The following is a 10,145-nucleotide window of genomic DNA, read 5'->3' as shown; positions in this document are numbered from 1 at the left end:
CCAATACAGCCTTTCTTGGTGGCCTTACTACATTGTAGCTTATCTTCTTCTTCTCACATCTGTCAAAAGACACATGCTCTCTCTTCATTCTTTCATTTTGTTTCTTCATTCTTGGTGTGACAGGTGGACACAATGGAAGTTTATCAATTGATTCTGGTTTCTTTAATCTTCTAACCTTATCAGCAGCCTTGATTTCTTCATTAGTGATCTGATCACTCAGATCACTTAAGTCATTAGCATTTAGATCATCAGAATCAAAATCATCTTCGGAGACTTGTACTCCAATTGACTTCTCTTCTTTCAATTCTTCCTTAACCACAAATTCTCCTTCTTCACTCACCTCAACATTCTTGTAGAGATCAACAAATTCTTGTTTGTCTTGAAAGACATCTCTGAATTGCTGTAGATATGCATCTCTCTTCTCCTTGTCTACCTTGGGCATAAAATTGTTGTTAAATGGTGGCGGAACTGCTTTGTATTTTTCTTCCTCTTTCACTTGGTTCAGAATGCCACAAATGTTTCCTGTGGAAACCAAGTTCTTGAGAATTTCATTATCAACTTGCAATTTTGTATTCAGCACCTTCTCTTCTACAATCATCTTCTTCAACCCTTCTATATCAGTTGTGTATCTCTTTTGAGCTCTATAGCTGCTTATACAATCATCTTCAAGACTTTTAATTTTCTCTTCATTGATCAACTCACTTGCCTCATACCCATTGATGATACTTTGTTTCCTAAGACACTCACCCTCCAGCTTGCCTACTTTTAAAGTTAATTCATTGATAATTTCATTTAAATCAACTGTTAGAGTGTACCTGAGATGAGGTTCCGGCATCTTTCTCAATAAAAGCCATAAGTGCAACATTTTCACTCTTGATGTCATCTGCTATGTCTTCTTCATGATTGCTCTAGTCAAAATCACCCTCATGCTGTGCAGCCAAGGCTACATTTCCTTGATTTCATGGTTGATTTTGATTAGTTCTGTTTGAGCTGGTTGGAACAGTTTGAAGATTTTGGTTGTTGTTTCTTTGAAAACTTTGATTCTGAGTCGCAACTTGTTGATTTTTCATTTGAGGTTGTTGAAAGTTGTTGAAGTTTGTATTGTAGTTGTTGAAGTTGTTGGGATTGTTGTTGTTGAAATTGTTGTTTCTCTGCTGGTTTTGTTGGTACTATTGCTACTAGTTTCTTGACTTGTTCAGAAGCTGGTTCATCTGAAAGTTTCTTGACATGTTGCATTCTCTGGCAGAATGACATGGTTGTTGGCAGTTATAGCAAATGGCTTTTGACTTGTAAAAACCAATTCTTTCATTTGGCCCTGATAGAAGTGATCTACCAGTCCTGTTGTATAAAATCTTGCTTCTGAGAGCCAACATGGAAGTTTGCCATTTCAAATCCATGTCCTCCAAGTCATCTGCATCTATCTGCTCCAAATCATCTTGAACAATGCTGGTATGAACCATATTTTTTTCTACAAAAGCATTATAAGATTCAATGAACATTGAGGACAATGCTTGGCAATCACACCCATGACTTCCATTTCCACAAACAAAAGGTGCATGTCTATTTGCCATTGAGGCTGAATCACGTCTTCTAAGATTTAAACATTGAACCTTGATGGGTTTTGTGGGTTGCTTGAACTACCACCAACAAAAGCTTTTGGTGTATCAACACCATGTTCAAATGGTTCCTCTATGATGGGAATCTGTTGTTGGTTTTTGGTTGACAAGTTTCCCATAGGTGAAATGAGAGCATTGGTCACCTGTAAGCATGGCTTCTCTTCTTTAATCATTTCATTCTCAGTCATTTCAATATCAGCAGCTTGAAGGAAGCAGATTACATCATCCACTTTCAAGTCATTAAAGTTGGGCTTTTGAAGAACGAACTTGCAGGCAGTGTACCATTCTTTTGGCATTGAATTTAGCAACTTGGTGTTCAAATCAAAATCAGTCATCACATAGTCAGTTGTTTTCAGCTCATTGACAATTGCTAGAATCTTTCTAGAATTGACTTCAATCGTTCTCCATCTTTGTACTTAAATCTCTCTAGCTGTTGTTTGAGTCTTTGTTTCTTTATATTCTTCAATTCAGTGTTTCCCTCAAACATTTCTAGGATTGCATCATACATTTCCTTAGTAGTTGTATGATGTGCAACTTTGGTTAAAATCTCCCATGACAGTCCTAGCTTGATCATGGCTAAGGCCCTGTCATCTACTTTCCTCATTCTTTCACGCACAGCTGCAGTTGCATTTGCACCTTCAGTAGTATCTTGAGGACCATTCTTGATTGAATTCCACATGTCCACATCGTTATAGCAAACAGCTGCTTCAAATAATACTTTCCATTTCGTGAAATTTTCCTGTCCATTAAGTCTAGGTATCTTATTAGTAGACACCTCTTGTTCTTCGTAACCAGACATTTTGAAAAGGTAAAGTCAGTTGATTAGTAAAAATGGTTTTCGAATAATAATCAGATCTGAGAACCGGATCTTCAGATATGATGTATCTGGTTCGTTTAGAGCAAGATTAAGTAATAAAGATGAGAACTTTGAACTAAAAAAGTAAAAGAAAACACCGGTTATGCAGATCTGGACAGAAATGAAGAACAGAGCAGCTGACGTCACTCTTCAATGAAACAGTGTTTTTCTTACGTCATTGTTCTTCAACAGATCTTCAATCAGCAACAAGTTCTTTACCCAAATCAGCAACAAACAAGCTCTGATATCACTTGTCGGTCCCGAATAATCACTTACAATCACAGTCAAGTCATAACTCACACAATAAATGTGTCGACAAGAGAGTTAATGACAGTTGCTATTTTAGGAAAGAAAATCGTTTGTTAAAGGAGGAATCAATAACAAACAGTGTAGTTACTAAAAGATTAATAACAGGTAATTAACACACAAGAATCACTCAAAAGATTTCCATTCATATAATATAAACCATACAAATGTTAATCGATCTAGGGTTTCTTGATGGAAAGTTATGTCCGTACTATTCTATGACAGCCGTCACATTCAACAAATATTCTCTCAATATTCTATGTCCATCTGTCCTTGAGGCGTGCCCTAAAATATTCCTTTTATAGGTATGACACCTCAAGACAGCTGTCATTCCATCTAGAAACCCTAAATATAAAATACATATTCAAATTACATATTAAAAACTATGCTAAGTGTAAAACAGGTCTTCCGGGTAGACTTTGCATAAGTTGTCTTTTCCGGGTAGGCTTTAGCCTTGTCTTCTTCGGGTAGACCTGGTAACCTTGAAGTGTGCTTAGAAACAGTTTCTCAGGTAGGCTTTACTTAGAGTATTTTTCAAAGGAAAATACTTACCTAGCAGACTTCAATCTTCTTGATCACATCAAACTTTGCCCGACATGACCATACGAGCAACCTTGTTCTTCAATGGTCACTTCAACTCCTTGCTAGGAATAGCTTATTAGCAAAGCCAAGTGTGCTTGGTAGCACTATAGCCTGCTAGAGTTGAACCTTGCCCGATGTTACTTGAGATATTTCATTACTCACATCAAGCTTACTTAGACCACTATATTATTGATGAATACCTTGCCCGATCTTCCAATCACTTGGCTACATGAGCTTGGTTAGCCAAGAGCTTACCCGGAGGTAAACCTTACTCAGCTATGAAGAACAATCCTGCTAGACATAGTGAACCCTACTCTAGTATACACTAAAGAAGAATTCTAGAAGATAACCTTGCCCGATGGACGAAATACCTTGCTAGGGTAAGAAAACCTTGCCCGGGAATCCAAGTGTGCTCGGAATCCATACTTAGTGATTCTTGAGGAGGTTGAGAAGATCTGAATCTTCCTTATACTTCTCTTAGGTCAAATCTTGACTCAACAATCTCCCCCTAGATTGGAACACCTCAGCTTTCCCAAAACACTTCTACAGTTACTTACACATAGTTAAAATACACATCAAATCAAAATCAAACTTTACAGATTCAAAAACATAAACAATTACATATTCAGAATTCTGCCCGAAGACATTACAAATCAAAGCCTATTCTAAGATATCTTTATCTTCTCCTTGCATCATAGGCTGCTTGTCTTTTTTCCACTCTGACCGTTCCTGCCCTTTGCTATAATATTGATAAAATTCGATAATGAGGGTGATTTTCTGGTATTCTTAGTTTAACAATATCCCTCAAATCTTCTTCATGAAGAAAGGTCAGATCATTGTCAGTTTTGATGATCTCCAAGATGAGTCCTTCAGAGTTTCATAACAGATAATGGCCTTCATTTTCTTTATATTCAATCTTAGCTATTCGAGCATTCTTTTGGACCTCATAATTGGGTCTGATCATCCTTCTTCTCATATTGATACATGTATTTAAGTTAAACAAGGGATTTTCATACCTTAGTTTTGACAAATAAGCATGTTCTGCATCCCTTATCTTCCTCATTCGGGTTATCCTTCTTGTTCTTTCATGCTTGCTAATCTCCCATTTCTTCCTTTGACTTAGTAGAGGAAAACCCTTCTCAGCTTCAGACTTCAGATACTTTGAGAGTTCATTTTGCTGTCTCCCAGCCACCTTATTTCTATCATGATAATCATATAAGTTCAGTGTGGCCATTTTCTCCAATTGTTCTCTTGAATACTCAACAAAATCATCTCTGAATACAATGTCTTTCAATTGTCTACTCTGCATAATCACATTCAAAGACTCAGAGACTGAGTCAAAGTAGAGAGTTCTTGGAAGATCCACATTTGATTGTGGTCTTGTCATTCTTTGGTATCCTGTTCTACTTGACTCACCCTTTGTGCTGATATGTGTTGACTTGAGATAGGAGGCCTAAATGGAATAGACTTCATAGGTTTGCTAGGCCTAGATATAGCAAATGCTTTCATATACATTGATTCAATTAATTCAGCAGGGAGATTGATGAGTTCTGCAAATTTTTCACTTGCATCTTTGCACAATTTAATAATCATATTAACTACCCATGGATTGTTCATCAGTCCTACAGGTACAATTCTACCATCAACAAAACTTCTGGGGTTATCACCCTCCAATAAGACTTTCTCCCACTCAGCCTTTTGTAAATAAACAGTTCTTTCAAATCATCTCTACTCAAAGCATTAAACGTATCTACATCCATTCCCCTTTGATTCACCATTATACCCCTTAGTATTTTGATCATTTCTTCATTTTCCCATGGAATAATAGATTCATCAACTAGTTCAGGTTTCACTTCCATTGGGATTGGGGTTTCATCAGTTTCAGCCCTTTTTTGTTTCTTTCTCAGCCTCTTGTTTCTTCCTCAAAGTTATTAATGTTCTCTTCTTTTTGGGAGGCTCGGGCTGTTTTTTTCTTGATTTCCTTTTAGATTACTCAAGTTGCATTCTCTCAATCTTATCAGTCAGTTCAGCATCTCTTGCAAGTTGTTCCCTTTCTTTTCTCTGAACATCTTCTCTTGTTGTGTTGTATAGTTTTTCAAGATCATCAAATATGAAATGGGTCAAGTCTTTTTCAGAGAAATTGTGTTTTCTCAGATAATCTTTGAATTTTAGACTGTCCCTGTTCTTCTTATCCACTCTCTTCTTTTCCTCTCTTTCTTCATTCTGAATTTTCTTTGTCGAATAATTAAACTCTTGTTCATCCATTTCTTTAGTCATTGATTCTACAACATTTGGAGTTATTCCATGTTCTATCAAGTATCTGCACTTTCCTCCATATTTGTTATAAATTTTTTCAAGTCTTTCCTTTTCATTTGCAGTTTTCAGCTTAACTCTTTCAAATTCATTAACTTTCTCAGCATCTCTGGTTTTGTGATAGACATCACGAAGTTGCTCAAAGTTGTAGTGACTTAAATCTCTTTCAGAATAGTTGTGCAAGTTTAGATTCTCTTTGAATCTTTCACTTTCTGTATTTTTCTTTTCATTCAATCTCTTATCATTTACCTTGTCCAACTTTTTCCGCAACTCCTCATCAGTTAAAGAAACTAGTTCTTCAAACTTGAATCCATGATACATCAATTTGATTACCAATGGATTTTTCCTTTTAGCATCAACTGAAATCTGCTCAATGTTTTCCCTTTGATTTTCAGTCATTGTAACTTGTTGGGACACAACATTAGCATCTTTATCCACTTTACCCTGATCATCAACATCATTGTCATCTTCAGATTCATCTTTCTCTTCAATGGATTCATTCAAAGCATCAATTGTTGGTTCATCAGCAGTTGGGATATCAGGAATTGGAACATTTGGAACTCCTTCAACTACTTCCTCAGGCCTAAGGCTTTACAGAGGAATGGCTCTAATTGGAATTGCTTGTTCATTTGGGGTCTCAACAACACATTTATACTTTTCATCCCATCTCCCCTTCTTGACTGATTCAGCTTCTCCAGCCTGATCATAAGTCTTTCTCTTTCTGGTATACTTCTTTCCATATCTTGAATCATCTTTACATTCCCAATCAGATGGGTTCTTTCTAATATCTTCTCTTAATTGTTCAACCCATTTGTTTGCAGAGATTGTTTCAATTGATTCACCAATTTCTTCAAAGTTCAGTTCCATATTCACATTCTTTTCTGGATCATTTTTAGTGTGTGTTTCATTTTGGGGCTGACTGAATTTGCTCAAAACCACAGCAAGTGTGTTATCCACTTCTTCAGTTCTTCTTAAATTGATCAATGTCTCAATCACAATTTGAACATCATCCTCCTCTTCATTAAGAAATTTTGAAATGTTGGCTTGAGCAATTAGAACCTCCTGCTCTGCCAATTCTAATGGATCCATGGTTCGAGCAATGTGTTCCCTTTCCCATGTTTCATTTATGTCTTGTTGCAATCTTCTGGCAGCAGTAGTAGCTTTAGCTTCTTCCTCCTCTTCGCTAACAACATTTGCCTTAACAGGATCTTCTACCTCATCATTCTCATTTATTTTTGCTTTTCCCTTGGCCAGCCTTCTTTTCAATTCTTCTTCAGTTTCCGAAAGATAACCATCAATATCTTTGTCCAACTAATCCATCTCTACAACATGCTCTACCCTTTTGGAGCTTTCAGGTTGTTCAATTTCAGGTTCAATTGGTGTAGGCTCCTCAGTAGCAGCATTATCATTAATAATTACATCAGTTTGTCCTTCAATCAAAGTATTAGTGGCCACATCAGTGGTAGCCACATTTTCATCAATATTTAACATTTCATCTTCAACCTCAATCTCCTTCTCTCCTCTTCCCTCATCCTCATCTCTGTTCAACACATTCAGAACTTCATTATCAGCATCATAGTTCTGTTGATCTTCTTCAGACTCATCAGCCTTATAGTCCTCTTCTGACATCAATCTTTCACTACTTTCTTCAGAGGCTTCATATGCATTTATTAAAGAAGTCAAACCATCATAGATTGATATTACGCTAGCCTATATCATCACATCATCATCAGTTGGCTCAATTATATTCTCCCCCTGTTTTGGGGCAGCTGAGGTCTTCTCAACCTCCTAATCCAGGGTTTGAATTCGTTCAAGATCAATAGCCAACTGATCCTTCAGCTCATCATTTTCTTTTCGTAACATAGAATTCTCTCCCTTTAGATCAATATTCTGGCAAATAAGGTCAAAATTTCATTGTATTAGGAAGGCATTTAAAGAAGGTGTATCGGATGGTGATGTTTGAGTTTGGGGTTGTGTTTGAGGTTGGGTTTGGATTTCAGGTTAGGGTTAGGGTTGGATTTCAGGTTGGGGTTGGATGTCAGGTTGGGTTTGGGGTTGGATGTGAGTGGGTGGTGATTGAGTAATTTAATCATTTATTAGTGGAGAGGAATGTGGTGGAGTTTGGTTTAGGGTGGGTGGTGGTGATTAAGGTGGTGATTGGTTTAGGTTGGGAGGTGGTGATTGGGTGGTTTGATCAATTGGTGATGGTGGATGAGGTGGTGAGGCTAAAGGTATGGATGGTGGTGTTGAGATAGGTTGGTCTCCCCCTGAACAAGTACATCATCAATTATGGCTCCTTCAGCTCCTCCTTCATTTCCATCATCATCATCATTACTATCCTCAACTTCCAACTCATCATCATCCTCTTCCTCCTCTGAGCTCAACTCAGGTACTGGCATAATATCCAAGTCATGGTTCATTAACCATGGAAAAATCTCAAATGGAATGTTTGAATTAAATCTGTTGGCACTTCCCGGATTCACAATTCGTTTGTATGTGTTGGGATTCTGCAGAACATGAGTAGTGCCAATGGTGGGTAAATCATGTAACTCCTGGTTGAAAATTATCTGTAGAAATCTGGGATATTACAGGAATCTGTCCTTTTCAGCCTTCTTCAAACTTCCTACCATTCCATCAAAAATCATCTTGGAGAAATTGAATGGTAGATCATAGATGATAGCAACAGTGGCGTTTGCTAAGTCTCGACTCATTAGAGTCCATGATCCTTTCCTCGGGGAAAATCCCTGAATCACATGATGAATCAGAAATCTGTATAGCATAGGGAACATCCCCTTTTGAAATTGTCCATCGTGCAATGTCCCATGATATCCCATTGTTTGTACAAAAAATTCTCAGCAGATGATCAGTATTGAAGTTGATCGGATTTTGGCCGTCATCGTGCAACTGCAAGCATCTTCTGATTAATCGTTCTGTTATACGAATTTCTTGTCTTGCCACTGTGGCCTCAATCCTTCTACCGTTTACATCATCAAACAATCTGGTTGAGCGCCAGAAATCAAGTGAATGATTTCTATAAATTACTGGGCACTCGGTAAAGGCAAAATGGATATTTGATCGTAACAACCACGTTATCATCATAGCCACCTCCTCATTGTCAGGAGTAATTTGCAACAAGGCACACATGTTGTGCTTTTGTTCAAACGGATATCTCGGATTTTCTTGATTCGCCATATCTGAATACACAAACAAACACATTCAAAGTAGAAATTAGACCTAAAGATCATACCTTTAAGCAATTGCAATTTATAATATTGAAGAAGAAAGAGATAAATGTCATTAAGAACCTGTTCTTTGATAAGTTTTTAACCTACACATAAAACAGAGATTTGTTAAACATGAATAATAATGACTCGTTGGTACATAATCGTGGTCGGAAAGCAGTTAATTAACGCTTACCGAGTCGGATTGTGAGGGCTGACAATTAGGGTTTGGATTATTAAGAATGCAATAAGTCGGTTAGGTTTCTTTAGAGAGAAATCAGTGGAAGGAGAGAGAGAGAGAGTGGGAAAATAATGTTGAAAAATTTCTCTCAATCCCTCTTATATACCTTTTGAAAGTGGGTTTTAAATGCATTTTGTCGTTTAGGGAGTTAATAGCTGTCACATAATAATCTTATCCATTAAAAACTGTAACACCTAAAAACCTTACCTGATAAAATCAAAGTGTCAAACCTTGCCCGAAAATGTTCAATATAGAATATACAAGGTTTGCCCGGTCTCTTCCATATACAAAGCTTGCTCTATATACTCAATTAAAAGTATATTTTAATTATGTGAAGAATGCTTACTTAAAATACAGGATTTCTTGAGAACTGAATCACAAGATAGATAATCAAGTATATAATATCAAGTATATAATATAGACTGAAGTCTACTCACGTACTGAATGTACAGTGAACAAACATATAGACTGAAAGTCTACTGAGGTTGTACTGTGAACAAACATATAGACATTAAGTCTACTGAATTTACTAAGACCAAACACATAGATGAAAGTCGACAGATTAAGTGTTTTAGATTGTAGATTTAATAACTTGATGATACGTTGGTGATTCTGATTGATTTTTGATACTATGATTAAGTACTTTGAATCTAAGTTTCAAAAAGTCAAGAATCATAATTTTTGGACTTTGTTTGACTTCTGTTTATTAATTTACAAAATCGGGTTGCAATCCTGATTGAAAGAGAAATTTTCTGAGCTGTGTTTTAAATTGTATAACTTGAGATTGAAAATATATATTGGTGTGATTACACTTCTTGAATTTTATAAATCGAAGTGGGAATCTAACCCAATTGGTCTTGCATCAATTGGACAAATATAGAATTTTTGGCAAATATTTGTATACTGTTGTGTTAAAATAGAGACTAAAATTAGGTTGTTGTAGAGTGTGAATATTCTGTATATTTGTATGAACTGGAAAAATTATAAGAAAAATATATGTTATACCTAAT

Source organism: Bidens hawaiensis, unplaced genomic scaffold (assembly GCF_021521415.1).
Source record: "Bidens hawaiensis isolate Kalapana, Puna unplaced genomic scaffold, B.hawaiensis_p1.1 tig00007241_1, whole genome shotgun sequence".
In the NCBI taxonomy this organism is placed as follows: domain Eukaryota; kingdom Viridiplantae; phylum Streptophyta; class Magnoliopsida; order Asterales; family Asteraceae; genus Bidens; species Bidens hawaiensis.
Note: the sequence above shows the minus strand (reverse complement) of the source record.